Genomic DNA, 22,061 nt, shown 5'->3' with positions numbered 1-22,061 from the left:
GGGATGGAATGAAAGGACAAAGGAAAGAAAAAATAATTCCTCCCATGGGTTTTGGTCCCTACTTAATCTAAGACCCGTGATATACCCACTAGGATTTTGGACTTAGTAGGATCTGTTTCTGAATGAAAAAGCATGGGTGATAAAGGAGAACTTCTGTAGGTGCAGGATTCTGTTGGACCGATGTATCTGAGGATGCTGCTAGATTACACAGATTGGGATCCAATCGTAAGGTTGACAATTGTAGTAACAACACTATGATTTGCCATTCTTTACTTATTTTAACTTTTCTTGAACTTCTTCATCCGTATCTTTTTACTTCTATTTGTCCAAAAACTCTGCCTGCAACTTTCCAGGATCCTTTTGCTTACAAAGTAAAGTTATGATAATAAATAGTAGAGTTATGTTTCATTCTTCACTCATTTTTTGAAACTCAAAATTCCAACACATTTTTTTTCAGCATTCATCATGTTTCAGACCCTGAAACACAGTGTTGAGTATAATAGGCAATTTCACCTGGTGGAATTTCTAGTAAAAAGGAGAAATAATATAGCAATACCTAAAAACTTTCACTGCCTTATAAAGTACCCATGCATTACTAAGCTAACAAATGAGGACTTCTTCCTCTATTGCTATGATGTTCTGTGCATCATCTGGAAAAGGACTACTCAACTCGGACACTACCTCAATCTCAAATTATTCACGTTGGACCTGAGAGTCGTTTGACCGAAAGGATGTAAGGAATCTTATATTAAGTGAATAAAAATCTAGGAAACAGCTGTAAATAACCCAAGATTCTTTGTTTACTAGTTGTTTATGTAACTATATTGTGTTTGGAAGAAATCAACTGTTCTTATTAAACTAGCTTATCACTCAACCAGTGTAGCAGCCTGTATCTAGGATTTTGTCCAGGGAACCTAGGCCAATGCTTGGGATGAGGGCATCATAACTTTTTTTAAACGATTCATAAGAATTTATTGATAATAGTAAAATCACATCTACTGCGTAGGCATGTCCTCTCCGCAAACTCTGTGAATAACTCTGTGTGCCATGGAGGTACCAGGACCAGTTCAGTCTCTTACAGAGGCTCTTCTTTACCTGTCCTTTCCCAAGGGCTCTAGAGGGTAGCACATTCTGAGTGATCATTGTAAGAATTTGCACATTAAAAGGTAGGTTATGGGGTTCTGTTTGGACGATAGCAATCAGACAACTAATTGTATTGGCACCATTATACATTTAAATCTCTGATTTTAGCCGAACTTTAATCATGCCTTCACATTCATTTTACTCATCCTAATGTAAGCAGAATAATGATCCCCAAAATATGTCCATGTCCGAATCCCCAGGAACTCTAAATATGTTACCTTGTACCAGAATAGGACTTTATGCTTAGAATTAAAATAAATATCTTCAAATGGGAGGTTATCCTTGATTATTTATTTATTTATTTATTTTTGGAATACGGTAACAGGAAATCAGAAGATAGGTAGAGAATGAGCTTGAAATAATTATTCCTGTGTCTTTCTCGCTGCCATACAACTAAGTCCACAACTCCTGTCTCTGGGCTTTCTATATTCAGGTATCCTATTCAAGTCCTAGTTGTCCTTCAGGCCCAGAGTGGTACCAGCTGCTTTCTCACTTAGTAGCCCTGGAATGCCACTATGTGTTGTTAGTTTCCAAAATCCTGTCTGATAGATAAAATCTCCACATACCTCATAAGAATGTGAGAAGGACAGCAGAAACCATATATACGTCTTCTTTGTACTCACACTCTTCACTACCCACTTCAAACACACATGCAAGCACGTGTGCAGGAACACATACATGTGACACCTTGTTTATAGTAAGTGATTAAGTACTGATTGTTTATTTATTGGTTATTTGATGAAATAAATTCAGAAATATCTAAAAATAAGAGTAGGAGAGTGATCTGGGATAGATTCATAATAATATATCATGTATGATTTTAAAACAGATGGATTTCACTGGTCCCAGGATTTATAAAATGTGCATGTTTCTTATAAGATTTCTTAACTCTTAGGAGCCAAAAGATCAACCAGAAGGAAGCAGACCCTCCCTCTATGGGTCCAAGAATTATTATCCTTCTTCTACAAAGGAAGTACTGGATGAAGGATGGAGGGTAGGTCCACAGCAAGGTCCCAGGATGAGGATCTAACCAAATTCCAGCTTGCTGAAGAAATTACTTGGTAGTTTGTATAGGTAAGGAGCTAAAATGGTCTCTCAGTCAGTAGCAGATTTCAAGCCTGCATGGGAAATGCCTTGTGGCCACTTTCCTCAGAGCTCCCTTCAAATCCTTGTTCCTCAAGCTATAGATGAGAGGATTGAACATGGGTGTCACCATCGCATAGAACACAGACACCAGTTTTCCCTGTTCTTTGGAAGACTTTGGTATCATGTAGGTGACAATTCCTGACCCATAAAAGAGGATGATCAACATGAGGTGGGAACCACAGGTAGAGAATGCCTTGAGCCTCCTCACAGATGACTTCATCCTGACCACAGTCACTATGATGTGGCCATAGGATACTAGAATTAGGGAGACAGGTGTGAGGAGAATCACGACACCCATGAGGAAAATGGCCATCTCTGAAGTGTGGGTGTCTGTGGATGCCGGAATCAATAGTGCAGGGACCCCACAAAAGAAATGAGCAATACTATTGCTGCCTCGGTAAGTTAGCCTTAGTATAAAAGTGGCATCTACCACAGACACCAGAATGCCACTGGTCCATGATCCCGCAGCCAGCTGAACACACACCCTTCAAGTCATGATGCTAGGGTAATGCAAAGGGTTGCAGACGGCCACATATTGATCATAGGACATCACCGCCAGAAAGGCACACTATGTACCCCCCAAAATGAGGAAGAGTAAAAGCTGAACTGCACAGCATGTGAATGAAATGATCTTCTTCCTGGATAGCAGATGAACCAGCGTCTGAGGAACGATGTTGGTAGAAAAACAGAGGTCAGCCAAAGATAAGTTGCAGAGGAAAAAATACATGGATGTGTGAAGCCGAGAGTCAGCCTGAACAAGGCGCATGAGAAGCAGATTTGCAAGCACAGTAACCAGGTAGACACCCAGGAATAAAATAAATAGGAGCTTCTGAGTGTGGGGGTCATCAGAGAGTTCAGGAGGAGGAACTCTGTCACCTGCGTCTGATTTGCTTCTCTCAGACTTTGTTGTTTGTGGAAGAAGTCAACATGTTAAACATAGGTCCATAGAACCTCAGATTTGGAGGACTTTCAAATTGCTCTCAATCACTATCAACCATTCCAAAACTCCCCCTTGATATAAAAATGATCATGCTGCTTTAGTTGGAGCATTTTCAGTGTTGTAAAACTTCGTACTTTTAAGCTGGCGCCTTCATTCTTATTAAGTGTAGACTAGATGAAAAGAATATTCTTATTCTGAATATGAAACATCTAATAATTAAAGATATTTGATTAATCTGTAAAGTCATGGCATTGAATTTCATTATATTATCAACTAGAAATTTGAGTCCTATGCTGCTTTTGCCACACATCCCCATTTTATGCTGGCATAGATTTTTTTTTTAATTCTTTGGGCATATGACTGTTGTCTCTTCCCTGAAAAGACAGTCACTAAGATATAAGAAATGAAAAAGGGCCAAAGTATCTTAAATAACTGACTTTTTAAAAAAAATTATTTATTTATTTATTTATGATAGTCAGAGAGAGAGAGAGAGGCAAAGACATAGGCAGAGGGAGAAGCAGGCTCTATGCACTGGGAGCCCGACATGGGCTTCGATCCCGGGTCTCCAGGATCGTGCCCTGGGCCAAAGGTAGGCGCTAAACTGCTGCGCCACCCAGGGATCCCAAGAACTGACTTTTTTTGGACAAAATAACTTGTTTTGAAAGAGCTGGAAAACCAAGAAGTAATGGGGTAGTATGCCATCATCTCTTTGGCAATCGCACCCACGGCTTCGGATGGAACTCCCAAATATCAATCTTAAGCATCAAAAAACTTCCAAATGGCAGACACACCATCACAGCATTTCCATTTGAAGCGACCAGGTTGACTAATTTTCTGTGTGCAGACTACACAGCACTAATGCACCACCTCTAGCCCATCAGCTCTCATTGCCTTGCATTATGTGTCTCTTCTTCCCAGAAAATAAAAACTCCTTTTAAAACTAAATCTTTCTCATTTTTGTGACCTTTTATAGACATGATGTGGTGATTTATTTGATCAATTATCATTAATTAGTTAAATTTAAAAATTGACCTTATGGTTTAGTAGAGTTGCTTAAAAAGCCTGCCAGGTCTCTGTGTCTAAGGTGGAAACGTGGTTGTTCCTGACTTTGTTCCCTCTCACAGGAAAAAGAAACAACAACTATTCCAGAATAAAACACCACTGAGAAGCAACCTGCACCACAGAGACCAAGAGAGATGGCATTAGACAGGTAAAAGAAGCAACTACATATCTGATATGTACTCTGGCCAAGGAACAAGGTGGGACGCAGAACTAGATGCTTGATTCAGATCCTCAAAGGAGTTTTGGTGACCTCAGAGACTGGTTTGCTCAGACTCAGGCAGGGGGGTGAATCACAACCCTGCGTGCTGTGAAGAGTGTCTTCTGGCCCCTTCTGACCAGAGGGCTGAGGAGAACTCCTGGAAGAGGACAGCCCAGCAGAGCTCTAGCTGAGAGGTCAGTGGGCAGAGCTGATTACACTCAGAGCAAAGCCAGTATCAGAGGAACATTCCTGTCCTACACACAGGCAGAGGCATTAATTCATAGCCTAGACTGAAGGTAAATCCCAGTGCCTCCTAACTGGAGAACCTGTCTGGGAAACTGAGAGTGCCTGAAGTGACTCAACTCTCTCCCACCTAGGCAAGGAAGCTAGGGCATTGCCCCACCCACTGTCAAGAGGGTCTCCTGGCCCCATCTGATTGTAAGGGCTGGTGACAGCTCCTAGGGCAGTGCATCCCAGGTACATTCAAGCTAAGAGGCAGGTGCACAGAACTGAGAGTTTGCAGAACAAAGCCAGTGGCTCTGTTCCATCAGGAAACTTAAGGTTGGTCAAGACAAGACAACAAAGAGATTAGCCAGCTTTAGAGCTGCTTTCCCACTGTGCTCAGGCAAGAAATCTTGTGTAGCTCTACTCATCATTGAATACCCCCTGCAGCTTGTGCAACCAAAGAACCTAACCAGCGCACACTTAAAGCTGCCTAGCCCATCGAACAGCCCTATGTACAGTGGCACAAGAGCAGAGAGCACAACTGTAGCTTCCCCCATCTGTAGAGCAAAACTGATGACATCACTTGGCCAGGGAATTCAGTGAACCCTCTGAAGGACGGACTGGGGTCCTTAAATAAGAGCTGTATAGGCTTTGGGTTCTGTCTTGCTGCCCTGCCAGAGCAAGGAGGCCATTTCATATATTATTACTAAATAAAGTACCTAGTCTTGATCCTCTAATAAACCTGACCAGAATCCAGGCAGCCACAGAGCCCATCCTACAATCTCACTTCAGTAGGGAACTAAGACAGAAGTCCCAACCCAACTGTTCTTGGTCAGTGGCACACCTCCCATTACATTAATAGAATGAAACGAAAGAATCATATGATCATCTCAATAGACGAGAAAAAAAAAGATTTGACCAAATTCAACACCCATTTGTGATGAAAACTCAGCATGACATGCACAGAAGGAACATATCTCAGTATAATAAAGGACATGTTTGACAGCCCACAATTATTGTCATAGTTGATGGTGAACAGTTGAAAAGCTTTTCCTCTAGGAACAAGACAAAGTTGCCCCCTTCCACCACTCTAGTCAACATAATACTAGAGGTCCTTGCCAGAGCAGTCAGGGAAGAAAAATAAAAGGTATCACAATTGAAACTGTCTGTATTTGCAAATAATAAAATTTTACAAACAGAAAATCCTAAAGACTCAATCAAAATAAGAAAACCTGTTAGATCTAATTAATGAATTCAGTAAAGTTGAGGATCCAAAATCAACAAAATCAGTAGCATTTCTATACACCATCAACACAGTCTAAAAAACAATCCCATTTGTAGTAGCATCAAAAACAATAAAATAATTTGGAATAAATTTAAGGAGATGTAAGTTCTCTATGATGAAAACTACAAGACATTGATGAAAGAAATCCAAGACACAAAGAAATGGAAAGCTATCTCATGTTCATGTTTAGAAGAATTAACAGTGTTCAAATGTCAATACCACAAAATGCTAGCTAAAGATTCAATGCTGTCCTTATCAAGAGTCCAATGGCAATTTACAGAGGTAAATGAAAGACTCTTCAAGTTTATATGGAACCACGAAAAACTGCCAATTGCCAAAGAAATCTGAGAAAGAAGAACAAAGCAGGAGGCATCACACTTCCTGATTTCTAGCTATGCCCTCTGCCTATGTCTGCCTCTCTCTCTCTATCCTCTCATGAATAAATAAATAAAATCTTTAAGAAGAAAGACTTGTTTTTAAGACAAAATCAAACAACCCATTTTTCATAATATACAAGGACTTTACACAGCAGTAACAGAAATTTGAATGGCCTAATAAAAGAAAAGTAACAAAGGAAATACACAGTCATGTCACAGAACAAACAGGAAATGAGAATGATCAATAAGCATATAAAACTATGCTCAACATTATATGTTCTCATTCATTTGGGGAATATAAATAATAGTGAAAGGGAATAGAAGGGAAGGGAGAAGAAATGGTAGGAAATATCAGAAAGGGAGACAGAGGATTAAGACTCCTAACTCTGGGAAATGAACTAGGGGTGGTGGAAGGGGAGGAGGGCGGGGGGTGGGGGTGAATGGGTGACGGACACTGAGGGGGGCACTTGACGGGATGAGCACTGGGTGTTATTCTGTATGTTGGCAAATGGAACACCTGAACCCCAATAAATATAAATTTATTATTTAAAAAAATAAATAAATAAAACTATGCTCATCCTCAACTGTAATTAAAGTATCATATAATAAGTTAACAGGGAGATATCATTTTTTTGACCTAATGGATTAACAAAATTGAAGAGTTTCACACTACCAAATGGTAGTACAGTTGCAACTAAATAGAAACTTTTATGCAATGTTGATGAGTGTATCATGTTGATATTAAGACCTTGATAAAAAATAAAACTCTACCAAATAAAGGTAATCATATGGCATCAAAACAGATATAAAGCACTGGGTGTTATTCTGTATGTTGGTAAATTGAACACCAATAAAAATTAATTTATTAAAAAAAACAGATATAAACCAAAATGAAAGCACTAGCCCTGCAATTAAGCTTATAGGACTCAGCTACCATCCACACAATCCAATGCCTATTTATTTTTATTTCTATTTAATTACCAGATATGTGAAAACACAAGTTTGATGACCTGAGAACCCCGAGATATATCTGCTGATGCTATCTGGAATGCTATCGGTGTAAGACTTGAACAAAGGGTGCTAGTATGATTAGAGACTTCAGCCTGTGACCTCAAATAGAACACCGAGTGCCCTAGGATGTCTCAGAGGATGGAAAGGTAATCAGGTTGAGGGCTCCAGGGAATGCCCTGTTTACACACTCTCAGGACCTCAGCTTTAAATAGATCCTTGAAGAAAAAAACGCTCTCTGTTCAGGAGTGGGACCTAGGAGAATTGGAGTTTGTACCTGGAATTCAGTAAGGCAGAAAGGCTTGGGGTGGAGTCACACTCCTAAGGATGACTGGAGTGCAGCCCCGGGAGGCATTGATTAGGAGCAAACCCACACCAGTGCTGTCCTTCCAGACTGGATCTGGAGGCTGCAGACATCATTCCCTCCCACACTTGATCTTTGATCCTTCACCAGGGACCTGCAGCCCAGTCTCTGCCTCCTTTCTGCCCCCAGGTGAGACTGGACAAGCTGGTGATGGGCCCCAGGCCATAGGAATCTTAGGACCCATTGGGGGGTGGGAAGTGGGCATGGCATTGGGAAAGGTAAATTTTGTCATTTGCTTTCTTGCACATCAATGTTGTTCCTTGCTGGACACCCAGAGACAAAAATTCTATTCTAACTCTTCTCCAGGATCCCAGCCCAAAAATGCTTTCCCAGACTTTCTTCTTCAGGTATGGGGCTCCTTCCAGAGAGATCACAGAGGTTGTGCTTCTTGCTGTGGAAAAGCAACTGCCTGATTCTCCCTTTGCCTCCTTGGTCAGGCCTACAGCACCATATTTGCCTCAGCTTGCATTTGTCCCACCTTCTCCCATTGAACAGGCAAGAGGCTAGAAGGAAACAAGAATCTTGCTTCAAAGAATCCCGTCATGAGCTCCTTGCTCTTGCATCCTCTCCGGGTCTAGGAGATGTGAAGGAATCAGGACTGAGTGGTACAGCCTTCTAGGAAGGCCAGCACTGCTGCCTCCAAGCTCCTGGTGAGTTAGGGCAGAGAGTAGGGTGTGAGTCCAGTTACAGGCAGTGCTGGCCTTCTAGCCCTGAAGAGGATACTGGCGCCCACTACAGGTGCCCTCGGGCAAACATCCCATAGTGTGGTATCCTTCACACAAGGTCAGGCATGTGGGTTCCCACAACACCCAGCCTTGGTTAGTAACCAGTTGGCTCAGTACCCACTCTGGGACATCTTTGGTCGTTGTGAAAGATATGGTGGCCATGAGGGTATGCAAATTAGAGTATGAAATACTTCAGTGAGTATCTGTGGTGTTGGATGTCTGTGTGTTTATATAAGATATTGTGAAGCTGAGAGTAAGTATACGTAACATGTGGTCTGTGTATGTGACAAGGAATAATGCCGTGTACAGAATGTGAGTGTGTGAGACACAGTCCCTAAGAGAAGATGTCTGGAAAGGCCATATTAGTGACAATATTACTAGGGCCTCAGAGGATGGAAGATGCATTCCCTGTTCCTTCGATTTGGAGAATATAGAACAGCTGTACTTTCAAATCTCTTCCTGTATTTCTTCCTTCTGCTTTTTCTCCACATGTCTAGATTTCTGTCCTCCCAGTTTAGCTTCTGTTCCCTGAATTCTTCTAATTTCTATTCTCTTTATTGTTTTTCCCACTCTGATTTTTTCTTCTTCCTTTTTTCTCTAAATTCAATAACATAACATCATTGTTTAATTAATTAGTAAAGTTGACAAAATTAAATGGATTCTTTAAGACTGTGAAACAGTTATAGTCCCTGGCCTTCTTTGGAAAGTAAAAGATACTATATTTCATCTTATTTACCTCCTTTTCCATTGATTTTTTTAAATTTTTATTTATTTATGATAGTCACAGAGGGAGAGAGAGAGAGAGGCGCAGAGACATAGGCAGAGGGAAAAGCAGGCTCCATGCACCGGGAGCCCGATGTGGGATTCAATCCTGGGTATCCAGGATCGCGCCCTGGGCCAAAGGCAGGCGCCAAACCGCTGCGCCACCCAGGGATCCCTCCACTGATTTTTATTACGCCTCTGTTTCAAGGTTTCCCAATCCACATATACACATATTTATGTAAATTACAAGTCCTGCCTTTAAGGGAGAGAGAATCATTCTTCAAATGTATTGTGCAGTCTCTACATTATGCTAAATTTTTGTTGTGGTTAAGGGTTTATTCATTTGGTAAGGATATTCTTTAATGGAATTATCTCCAGAGGGACAAAAGTATATACAGCCTGCACATGCGCACACGCACGCATACACACACACACACACACACAACCCCATATGTTGTTCATACCCAAACATGTTATTTTGCAACCCATTGTTTAAATTCAACAATCTGAACAACATCTTTCTATGGAAAATATAGATCTACTTACTTTTAATGACTTAAGGTTAGTGTATCATCACAGCAGCCATTTCTTTCAATGTAGTTGTCAGGCATTGTGCGAACTAGTTTCCTTTAAGTGCTTAATTTAATCTGTACATCCATACTATGAATTTGTGGTGTTATATCCATTTAACACTAGGAAACAGAGGCATAAAGGAGCTAAATCAACTGGCCAAGGACAAAGAGCTTAGAAATAGAGGGAAAGAATTCATCCTATGTCTGTAAAATTCACACATCTGTACTGTTACCCATTTCTCTATATGGTATAGAGCATATTGTATAGGAAAATAATTTCTTTAGTGCACCTACTGTTAGACTAAATTGTTTTATCCTGATAACAATCCTATATATGAATATCCTTTGAAGCAAAGTTTTATGCATACTTACTTTGAAAATGTAAAATACTAAAAATAGCATTGTTCAGAAACAAAAATTTTGTAAATTTTTACTACTTTCAGATTGTCTTCCAAAGAGATTTTTTTTATTTATTTATGATAGTCAGAGAGAGAGAGAGAGAGAGAGAGAGAGGCAGAGACACAGGCAGAGGGAGAAGCAGGCTCCATGCACCGGGAGCCCGACGTGGGATTTGATCCCGGGTCTCCAGGATCGCGCCCTGAGCCAAAGGCAGGCGCTAAACCGCTGCACCACCCAGGGATCCCCCAAAGAGATTTTTTTATTTTATTTATTCATAGAGAGAGAGAGAGAGAGAGAGAGAGAGAGAGAGAAAGAGAGAGGCAGAGGAAGAAGCAGGCACCACGCAGAGAACCTGACGTGGGACTCGATCCCGGGTCTCCAGGATCACGCCCCGGCTGCAGGCGGCGCTAAACCGCTGCGCCACGGGGCTACCCCCAAAGAGATTTTATAATGATACAGGCCGACATTTTTCATATCTGCCCTATTCTCAAAAATACAGTGGATGATTCAATCTATTTCACCTTTGCTAATCTAATGTGAGAGATACAACAGCTATTATCCAATTTTTTGTTTCTCTCAGTGAGGATGAACATTCTTTACAGAGTCAGTCTTGGGGCATTTGCATTTCTTCTTTGAATTGTGTGTTTGACATCCTTTTTGCATCATTTTCATCCGTATTCTTTTTATTCTTTTTAGAAGCTCTTTGATGTCCTAGTTTCCTATTTGTTGTTTATATGTTAAATACATATGTTCTTTATTTAACTGCTCTTTTTTACATTGTTTTTTAATAGACTATACCCACCTTAACTTAAGGGTTATGGTTTTCATGTCATCCTTACAAGGTCCTTTCCCACTGAAAGATCACAGAAAGTATTCACTTACATTTTCTACTAGTAATAGTATGACGTCTGTTGTTTTTTTTTTTTTTTGTCTTACACTGAGATATTTAATCCATCTGGATTTGGGGAGGGATTAAGAATTGTTGCGAGAGTGTTTTGTTTCCAAACAGATAGCCAGATATCCTAACATCATTTTTAAGTAATACACCTGTATCTATTAAGGTAGATAACACTTGTATCATTCACTTCCTTAAATTCTTGATTTTGATTCTTGTGTACATTATTTCATTGACATTTTGGTTTTTGAATGAATACAATACATATAAATTAATCAGATTTAACCGTATATCTTAATGTCAGTTAGATTAAATTTCCCACCCTCACCTCTATCACTGTGCTTTTCAGTTTAAGTTTTTTAAATATTTACTGTGAAGAGTTTCACAAGTATTCTTCTGGATAAACTTCAGAATTATCTTGTTAAATTCCCCATCAGAAATGCATATGGATTTTGATTATAATTGCACTTGATTTTAGCATGTTTCTGGGGAGTGCTTCTCAAAATATGGTCCATGGAATAACCACATCAAAGTCATCAAGAATACTTGTTAGAAAGGCAGGTTTCCGGGATCCCTGGGTGGCGCAGCGGTTTGGCGCCTGCCTTTGGCCCAGGGTGCAATCCTGGAGACCCGGGATCGAATCCCACGTCAGGCTCCCAGTGCATGGAGCCTGCTTCTCCCTCTGCCTATGTCTCTGCCTCTCTCTTTCTCTGTGTGACTATCATAAAAAAAAAAAAAGCAGATTTCCTTGTTCCACCACCAACCTGTTGAAAATCTCCGAAGCCCAGAAATGTTTATTTTTGACAAACACTCACAGAGAGAATTAGTGAGAACACTTATATGTGAGAATCAAGGATTTAGGAAGCATTGATAATATTTCAATTTCCCATCTGGGAATTAGGTGTCTTTCTCCATGTATTCATGTTGATGTCTATGATCCTCATTGGAGTATAATTTTCCCCTTGCTTTGATTTTGACCATTTCTGGTAACATGACAACTGAACATTTGGCAGAGGATGCTGTTATGAACTGGAGCTACATTTAATAAATTCTCTGATAGTTCTCATTAATATATAAAAAAGCATACATAATACTAGTTTGTTTATAGATTTCTTATTGTTTCAATCAGTTTTCACCATTTTATTAAGATTTCCAGGCAAAATAATATTGACTTACAAATAATGATGTTACCATTCCTTTCCAGTCCTTGCACCTCGTAATTCTAGTTTCTACTTCTAATTTCTATTGCATTAATTAACTCTTTGCAAACAGATATCTTTTCTGAACCCAGAATTTAATGTGAATGTTTTAACATTTCACCATTGAGCATGATGCTAGTTTTTGTTTTCAAATAATATGTAACATCATAAAAGGCAGTATATTCAAATTCCTTTTAAAATGAGGCATACTGGGGAGCCTGTGCAGCTCAGTCGTTTGAGCATCTACCTTTGGCTCAGGTCATGATCTTGGGGTTTTGGAATCTGGCCCCAAGTCAGACTCCTTGCTCCATGGGAGCTTGCTTCTCCCTTTCCCTCATCTGCTCACCCTCAATTGCTTGCTTGAGCTCTCTCTCTCTTTCAAATAAATAAGTAAAATCCTAAAAAAATAAAATGATCTACACCTAAGTTCCTATTTTACTTAAAATGCTCCTTAATAATGAAAGTAAACTTTATTAAATGCCTTTTACAGCATCTACTGAGATTATTTTATCCTCATTTTGACCTCTTAACAGGAAGAAATGCTGTAATAAACTTCCTAATAATCAGTTCATCTGTGCATTCATGGGAAAAATTCAATAGATAGTGATGCATAAATAAATAAAGATTAAGTCTTTTGGAATACTGTGGTACCCTATGGGCTTTTATTTATTTTTAATTTTAATTCAGGTATAATTAACATACAGTGTTACATTAGTTTCAAGAGTGAAATATAGTGATTCAAATTTCTGTATATTACTCAGTGTTCATCATGATAAGGATACTCTTAATCGCCTTCAACTACTTCCCTCCTCCCCCCGCTCACCCCCCTTTTGTAACCATTAGTTCTCTATAATTGAGTCTATTTTTTGCTCTCCTTTTCTTAATTTTTTTCTGTTGATGGGCATTTGGGCTGCTTCTATAATTTGAGTATTGTAAATAATGCTGCAGTAAACACACTGGTGCATATATCTATTCAAATTAGTGTTTTTGCATTCTTTGAGTAAATACCATGTTATGGAATTACTGGATCATATGATAATACCGGTTTTAGTTTTTGAGTCACTCCACACTCCATACTGTTTTTCACAAGTGGCTGCACAATTGCATTCCCACCAACAGTGTATGAGGGGTTCTTTTGTTATTAGTTTATTTTTGCTTTTGTTACACTCAGGAGACATTTCTAGAAAGATACTGCTATTTTTCATCATATTAACTTATGATTATTTGTATTTCTTTGGTACTGTTTGTTATTTCTCCTCTCTCAGCTATAATTTTATTTATTTGGGTCCTTTCTATTTTCCTTTTCATAAGTCTGGCGAGGGGTTCATCAATTTTACAATTTTTTTAAAAGAACCAGCTCCTGGTTTCATTGATCTGCTCTATTGTCTTTTTAGTTTCTCTATCATTTATTTTCATTCTAATCTTTATTATTTCCCTTCTGAAGCTGGCGTTAACCTTAAAATGATGTTCCTCTTCTAGCTCCATTAGGTGTAAGGTTAGGTTGTTTATTGGTATTTTTCTTGCTTCTTGAGGTAGGGCTATATTGCTATAAACTTCCCTCTTAGAAAAGCTTTTGCTGCATCCCAAATATTTATGACCATTGTGTTTTTATTTTTGATGGTCTCCATGTGTTCTTTATTTCCTCTTTTAGGAAACGTTTTCATATTTTATCTCTTCTTTCTTTCTTTTCTTTCTTTTCTTTCTTTCTTTCTTTCTTTCTTTCTTCTAGGTCATGCACACAACTAGCTGGGGAGGGCAGAATAGAGGGAGAGAAGGCGAGTCTTATGCCGGCTCCATGTTCAGATGGAGCCCAATGTGGGGCTCAATCAACCCTAGATCATGACCTGGGCTGAAATCAAGGGTCAGATGTTCAACGACTGAGGTACCCAGAGCCTCCATTTCTAATTTGATTTCTTGATTCTCTCATTCATTGTGTAATAGCATGATATTTAGCTTCCATGTATTTGTCCTCCTTCCAGATATCTTCTTTTCTTTGCATTTTAGTCATTGTATTGTGGATGAACATATGCATGTTACGACTTCACTGCTTTTTAATTTCATAACTTATTTTGTGGGCTAATGTGTGATCTATACTAGAGATTGTTTTCTGTGCACTTGAGAAGAATGTGTATTCTTCTGTTTTAGGATGGTTTGTTCTGAATATATCAGTTAGATCTATCTGGTCCAATCTGTCATTTAAAAGCACTGATTCCTTGTTGATTTTATGTTTGGATGATCTATCCAAAGATCTATCATTCTTGCTCTCTTGTTTTTAAGTCTATTTTGTCTGATAGAAGTTTTCCTGCCATGGCTCTCCTACACTTCCAATTGCATGATGAATGTTTTCCTATCTATTCATTTTCTTTTTTTAATAAATTTATTTTTTATTGGTGTTCAAGTTTTCAACATACAGAATAACACCCAGTGCTCATCCAGTGAAGTGCCCACCTCAGTGCCCGGCCCGCCACCCAGGCACCACACCCCCCGCCCACCTCCCCTTCCACCACCCCTAGTTCGTTTCCCAGAGTTAGGAGAACAAGTGGGAAATATCAGAGAGGGAGACAGAACATGAAAGAATATCTTCACTTTCAATCTAACCTGCATGTATCTTTAGGTCTGAAATGAGTCTCTCGTAGGCAGCATATAGATGGGTCTAGTTGTTTTTTTTTTTAATCTATTCAGTCCTCTGTGTCTTTTCATTGGAGCAATTAGTCCATTCACATTCAAAGTAGTTATTAATAGATATGTATTTATAGCCATTTTGTGGTTGTTTTTGTAGTTTTTCTCTGATCCTTTCTTCTCTTGCTCTCTTTCATGATTTCTTGGCTTTTCCCTTTCAGCACTTTTAATTTATCAGTCTCTACCCCATGGCCCACAAAGTTTCTGATATGCTGATAACCTTAGGGGATATCCCCTGTAACTCTTCTTTTATCTTGACTTTTTTATCTTTCTTTTTGCCATTTTAATCACTATGTATCTTGTCATGGAGCTCCTTCAGTTGACTTTATTGGGGGATGTCAGTGTCTCCTGAATCTAGATTTCTGTTTCTTTCCCAAGATATTGTAAGGTTTCAGCTATTACTTCTTCAGTAATTGTTCTGCCCCCTTTTCTGTCTCTTCTCCTTATGGAATTCCAGAATGCAACTGTTATTAGGATCAATGGAGTAACTAAGTTCTCCATGTATATTCCTTTGTTTGATAATTTCTTTCTCCCATTTGCTCATTTGATTAATTTCCATTGCTTTGTCTTATTGCTGATTAATTCATTCCTCTCCTCCTCTAGCCTGCTATTTATTCCATCAAGTGTAGTTTTATTTTCATTTATTGTATTCTTTGTCTCTGATGGATATTTTTTTCTCTCTTTCTTAAGCTTCTCACTGGTGTTCTCCATTTTTTTCTCAAGTTCAGTGAGTGTCTTTATGATCATTAGTTTAATTCTCAGTGTCTATCAGAGAAGTAGTATCAGTTTTGCTTAGATCTCTTGCTGTTGTTTTGTCCTATTATTTCATTTGGGACCCATTCCTCTGTGTTTTCAGTTTGGCTTACTGTCTGTGTCTGTTTTGTGTTTTAGAAATGTCAGCTGTATCTCTATATCTTTTGAAGGTAGTGGCTTTATGAAGCCTGCAGTGCAGTGTCTGTCCTGTAGTGCAGTGTCTCCAGTTCTTCAGGACTTGGTGCTTCAGAAAGTGTCCTTTATCTGTGTTGTATATGCCCTGCTGTTAGTCCTGGCCATTTTCCCCCTCAGTCCAGTAGTCTGCAGAGGCCTCTCTTTCGCTTCTGTATGCCGTGTTTAGTCCCCAGTCAAGTGGGGAACATTATAACGAAGTGATATGCCGGTCTCCTTGTGAAATGAGACCTGCTGCTGCCAAAACTGAGGTCCTACAAAATGTGTGGGTCAGGAGATGAGATGTTGGTCGGGTTCAGATTACTCTGGGGGAGGCCTCCCATGGAGCCAAGACTGAGGCAGGTGTGACCCTAAGGATCACACTGCTAACGTGTGGGTGTAAGTGTCAGCACTGTGCAGGTTCCTGCAGGTGACCTGTGTTTATGGTGGAAGTGAGAGGAAAAATGGTACCTGTCAGCTACTGTGTTCCTAGAGGGGTCTCCCTGTGAGCCTGTCTGTTTGTGGCATGCATTGAGATGAATAAATAACTCTCCAACCTCCTGCCCCAATAGTTTTTCAAACTAATGCATACAACATATGAGCTATATCTTCCCTGGCTGTTTGTTGTGCTGCCTCTTCAAGGGGTTCCTGGTCTCTCCAAGAGGCAAGATTGCCAATTTATTAAATTCTAGGCTGTCGTTGAAATTTAATAGTTCTGAGAACTCAAAAGATTGATTCCCCCATCCTTTCAAAGCCAAATGGTACATGGCTTCATCTTTCCAAAGCAAACTCCCTGGTGTGACTCTTTTTTGCCCTTCTCTGCACCAGTGGCTACCTCCTCACTTCCACAGTCCATTTCATTCCCAAAGTGTGTCTTCACCCTTCCTACCTCCTTCAGTGTGGCTCCTTTATACATGATGTTTGAAGTTTGTTCTCAATCTTCAGGTCATTTTCTGGGTTATTAAATGCTGTAAGTGTTATCTAGTTGTATCCATGGGATAAGGAGAGTTTAAGGTCTCTTCCTTTAATTAGGATCTTTAATCCATTTACTTTTAATGGAATTATTAATACAATTGGGTTTAAGTCTACCATTTTGTTATTTGCTTTCCATTTTTTCCCATGTATTCCTTGTTCTTTTCATCTCTCTTGCCTTCTGTTTGAGTACTTTTTATTATTGATTTTACATGCGCTATTTATTTTCTCTATTCCTATCATTTTATATATAGAGGGTTAGAATATTCATCACAGTTTTTTCCTAAGACCTGTCCTCCGAGAGGTAGCAACTCATTGCCAGGGGTTTTCTATGATGCCCTTCCACTCTGGCTGATATTCCAAAATCTTGTTGCCTTACCTGGGCTTCCTAATAATTGTTTTTTGAGTGGCATGCCCTGTCTTACCCTCAGCCTGCCTGTCTTAATGAAAAGCGAAAACTTGTTCAGATTCCTAAAGCCCCTTTACTGTTCATTTCCTTCCTTTCTCATACTCTCTTTCACTGTTTCCAAATGTTTTGGCACTCATCAGTATGCATCTGTTTCCCCTCAGCTCCAGAAGGCCATCATTCTCTGCTTAGGTTTCAGCTCCATGGACCATGGTTCTGAGAATGCCTCTAGGCATAAAGTTAGTAGGACCATGGAATTCAGCTTATTTATTGCCTTGCTGTACTAGATTACTTTCTGAATTAGCTTTTGCCCAATGTCTGAATATATTTGTTCCATATTTTGTTTTATATTTGCTTTTAGCGAGAGGCCTGGTCCTATAGCAGTTACTTTATAAAGACTGAAATTAGATGCAATAATGTAACTTTAGTTTAGGGCATCCTCAACTAAGTAAGTGCTGTTTAGATTTTTCATGTTTATATTTTTCCTATATTGACAATAGATTGTGATCTATTTTTCTTAAGATTTATTTATTTATTTATGATAAACATAGAGTGAGAGAGAGAGAGAGAAAGAGAGGCAGAGTGTGTCACAGGCAGAGGGAGAAGCAGGCTCCATGCTGGGAGCTGTTTGTGGGACTCGATCTCGGGACTCCAGGATCACACCCTGGGCCAAAGGCAGGCGCTAAACCGCTGAGCCACCCAGGAATCCCCTAGATTGTGATCTATTAAAGAACAACATTAAAAAACAAAAACAATAAAAAAGAAATAAATAACCCACTCATAATTACAATACCCAGAATGGATCACTCCCAACATTTTGGAAATTATTTTTCAGTCCATTCTGTACATTCTGAAAACATACTAACACAGGTCCTTAAGGCATAGCAAAATCACGTTTGGTAAGTACCAGGTGGAAGGTGATTGTCATTATTGTTATTAACCATATTGATTGTATCTGTAGGATATAGAGGAAATAGTAATGCTCAGGTAACAGCTAGATGATCAAATGAGGGGAAAAAGAAGGTGACTAATATTACATTACTGACAGTGCTGAGAACAGTTGTTACCTGTGGAATTTCAGAGATAATTGTGTGATGGGTGTCTAGGTGGCTCAATTGGTTAAGTGTGTGCCTTGGTGCAGGTCATGATCCTGAGTCCTGGGATAGAGCCTGGTATTTGGCTTTTTGCTCAGTAGGTAAACTGGTTCGCCCTCTCCATCTCCCCTCTTCCTTGCTCATGCTCTCTCTCCCTCTCTGTCACAAATAAATAAATAAAATATTTTTTAAAAAAATAATTGTGAAAGTGGACATGGTTCTTTGAATAGCTATATGCACTATGCTATACAGTACCTCTCTAGGACTTATTCGTTTTACATAACTGAAACATAGTATCCTTTTACTAATACCTAATTTGATTAATAATTGCCTCCTTCTCCAAGCCCCTGGCAACAATGACTGTACTGTTATCTGCTTCTAGGAATTTGAGTATTTTGCATAGGTGTTATAATGTAGTATTTTTCCTTCTGTGTCTGGCTTATTTCACTTAGCTAATGTCTCCAGGTTCATCCATGTTGTCACAAGTGGAAGAATTTCCTTCCTTTATTAAAGGTGAATAATATTCTATTGTGTGTACGGTCAACATTTTCTTGATCCATTTTTCAATGGACATTTAAATTGCTCCTACGTCTTGATTGTTATGAATCATGCTGTACTGAACATGGGCGTTCAGATATTTCTTGGAGACCCTGATTTCAGTTCCCTTGAATATCTACCTAGAAGTCAGATTATTATATTATGTGATAGGTCTATTCTTAATTTTTGAGAAACCTCCAATTGATTTTCTGTAGTAGCAGTACCAATATACATCTCCACCAATGATGTATGAGGGTTTCCTTATCTCCACTTTCTTCCCAACACTCGTCACCTCTGAGTTTTCAAAAAGACTTTTTTATAATAACCATTTTAACAGGGGTAATGTAATATATTTCATTGTGGTTTTAATTTCACTTCCACGATGATTAGTGATGATGCACAACTTTTCATGTACCAGTTGGCCATTTGTATGTCTTCTCTAAAAAACAAATAAGGTTATTCATTTATCTTGTCAATTTAAAGCATTGTATTATTTGCTCTTTGTCATAGAGGTGTATGAGTACCTTGTGTATTTCAGATTTAGCTCTCTATGAAATATATGGTTGGTAATAATTTACTCCTATTTCATACCTTGCCTTTTTATTTTGTTGATTGTTTCCTTTGCAGAAAGAACTAAAAGCAGAAGATTTTTAGTTAGTTTCTTTTTTAATTTCACTTTTCTATTTTTTGCTCTTGTTGTGGGTGCTTTAAGTGCCAAAACCAAAATTAGTGCCAAATCTAGTGCCCAGAGGTATTCCCTATGTTGCCTTCATGGAGTCATACTTCAGGTATTATGTTAAGTCTTTCATCCATTTGGGGTTGATTTTTGTATATGATGTGAGATAAGGGTCCAATTTCATTGTTTTGCATGTGGATATCCAGTTTTCCCGACACCATTTATTGGAGAAACTGCCATTTCCTCATTGTGTATTATTGGCACCCTCGCCACAGAAACAAACCCAGCCTTGTGTAGGTTTATTTCTGAGTTCTTTATTATGTTCCATTTGTCTATCCATTTTTAACCATTATTATATAATATGACAAACATATTTTCTTGCAAATATTTTTCTGCAATTTAAAGTACTTATTTAGAATAGATTCCTATAATTAGATTTCTAAATTGGGATAATATTTGAGAATATTATATGAAAAAGAATTTTATTTTATTTTTTAAAATTTTTATTTATTTATGATAGTTACACACACACACACACACAGAGAGAGAGAGAGAGAGAGAGAGAGAGAGAGAGAGGCAGAGACACAGGCAGAGGGAAAAGCAGGCCCCATGCAGTGGGAGCCTGACGTGGGATTCGATCCCGGGTCTCCAGGATCACGCCCTGGGCTAAAAGCAGGCGCTAAACCGCTGCGCCACCCAGGGATCCAGAAAAAGAATTTTAAAAAGAGAATATTATATGATAGTAGGCCTAAGAACTCAGAAACTCCTAAAAGTCCTGGTCATTCCTCTCCTTCGAGTCCTACAAAAGAAACAAGACATATGAAAAATAACAGACTGCTTTTTATTAATGGCACTGGTTCCTATTGTCACTGAAGTTCAGAACTCTGATAAGCCTCAGTCGGGGTGCTCTACTATAAAGTCTTTCAAAATCTTCAGCCTCCCTTATAGCTTTAGTGGGATGTGGTCCAATGTATCTGTCCAGTTCCATGAAGAAGTGAAGAAATAGAACATGCATGACCTTTTAAAGCCCAGTAACCCTAGCCAGTAGTAAATAGGGACCAAGCTATGTCCGAAAATCAGATTTTTCCTCATGGGGAATAAAGGACCAGGAAAAAGGGAATCTTTCCCTCTCTACACTATTTAGAAAAATTGAGAACAAAATATACAAATATTTAAAGTTTAAGATACATTTGACAAGGTTACTTTCCAGACCTGTTGGACTAATTTTCCTACCCACTTGCATTGTACAAAAATGACTTTTTTTCTGATCCTTCATTTTAAAGTTAATAAATTCTGACATTTATTAATTGTATGATTGGAGGAAGGTAACAGAATTTTCTGTGCCACAATTGTTTTGTCTGCAGAGTGAGATTAATAATGTCTAACTTGCAATGTCATTGTAACAATGTAATTATATAAAAACTTCATGCCTGGCATGTGTTAAATTTTCAATAAAATACAAGGTTACTATTTTGTGATATGATTGTTTTGTTAAAATCCTAGCTAATTTTCCTGGAGGAAAACTGTCTTTCATGTTATAGTTGTTCTTAATTAGTTACAATAATGTCAAGTATTCTTCTTCTATTTAGTAGTTATTCACAATTCCTCTTTGTAAGTAGTCAGTTCATATTCTTAGCCCATTATTTTTTGGGTTAACAATTTCTGTGGTGTCTTATATGTAACCTTAATGTAAAAAAGATATTAACTTTGGTCTGACATCTCAAATAATTTCCTCAGTTTGTAGTTTATCTTAATTTTATTCATGATATTATTATTTCACAAAAGCTTTTCATTTCATGATGTAAATTCTACCTGTTTTCTTTCATAGTCTATTAGCTTTTTTGTCAGTATGATCCTGTCCAGATAGTACAAGAATTTTGACTTGTGTTTCCTGGTTTTTTAATGTTTTACTTTTACCATTTTACTCTTTAATCAAAATGGAACAATACTTGGTATATTAAGTGAAAGGCCTCTATTTCTAAGCCAAGAAAAAAATAGCTGCTTTTTAATGGGACAAATTAAGTTTGACCTTGTTTCATATTTTCAAGCATATGTTGTAATTAAATATGTAGTATTTTGAACAGTTAGTGGTGCAGGTTTATACATGGTTATAGTGGTAACAGTATACATAGTCATTTTGTAACAATATGTGTACAGCTATTTAGTAAAATCCACACAAATTACAATATCCTCAACACAGAACTACCCTGGCAGGCTTTAACAATGTCATAATCTATAAATGGCACTGGAAAGAGGAGATTTGGAAAAAAAATTTAGGTCGATTGAAATTATCACCACTAATAAAAATTAAGATATTCTATTTAGTATTAATTAGAATGACTTGGGTAGCAAAAAGCTAGAAATACCCAATCTGGTTATGAGCTGAGCTTTAAATGACACTCTTCTACAAGATGTTACAAACCCAAAGGTTGTTCTTTTATTTGTGCAAACAGGTAAACAGGCATAATCTCA

General features: G+C 38.4%; 1 pseudogene; it reads right to left on the bottom strand.

The window, feature by feature from the left end:
* Nucleotides 1-2,242: 2,242 nt before the first annotated feature.
* Nucleotides 2,243-8,636, bottom strand: LOC129504821 (olfactory receptor 2D2-like; annotated as a pseudogene).
* Between the last annotated feature and the right edge of the window lie 13,425 nt (nucleotides 8,637-22,061).

The sequence above is a fragment of the Nyctereutes procyonoides genome, unplaced genomic scaffold (assembly GCF_905146905.1).
Source record: "Nyctereutes procyonoides isolate TBG_1078 unplaced genomic scaffold, NYPRO_anot_genome, whole genome shotgun sequence".
NCBI classification, from domain to species: Eukaryota; Metazoa; Chordata; class Mammalia; order Carnivora; family Canidae; genus Nyctereutes; species Nyctereutes procyonoides.
The sequence above is the reverse complement of the archived record's forward strand: the minus strand, read 5'-3'. Positions and strand labels throughout refer to the sequence as shown.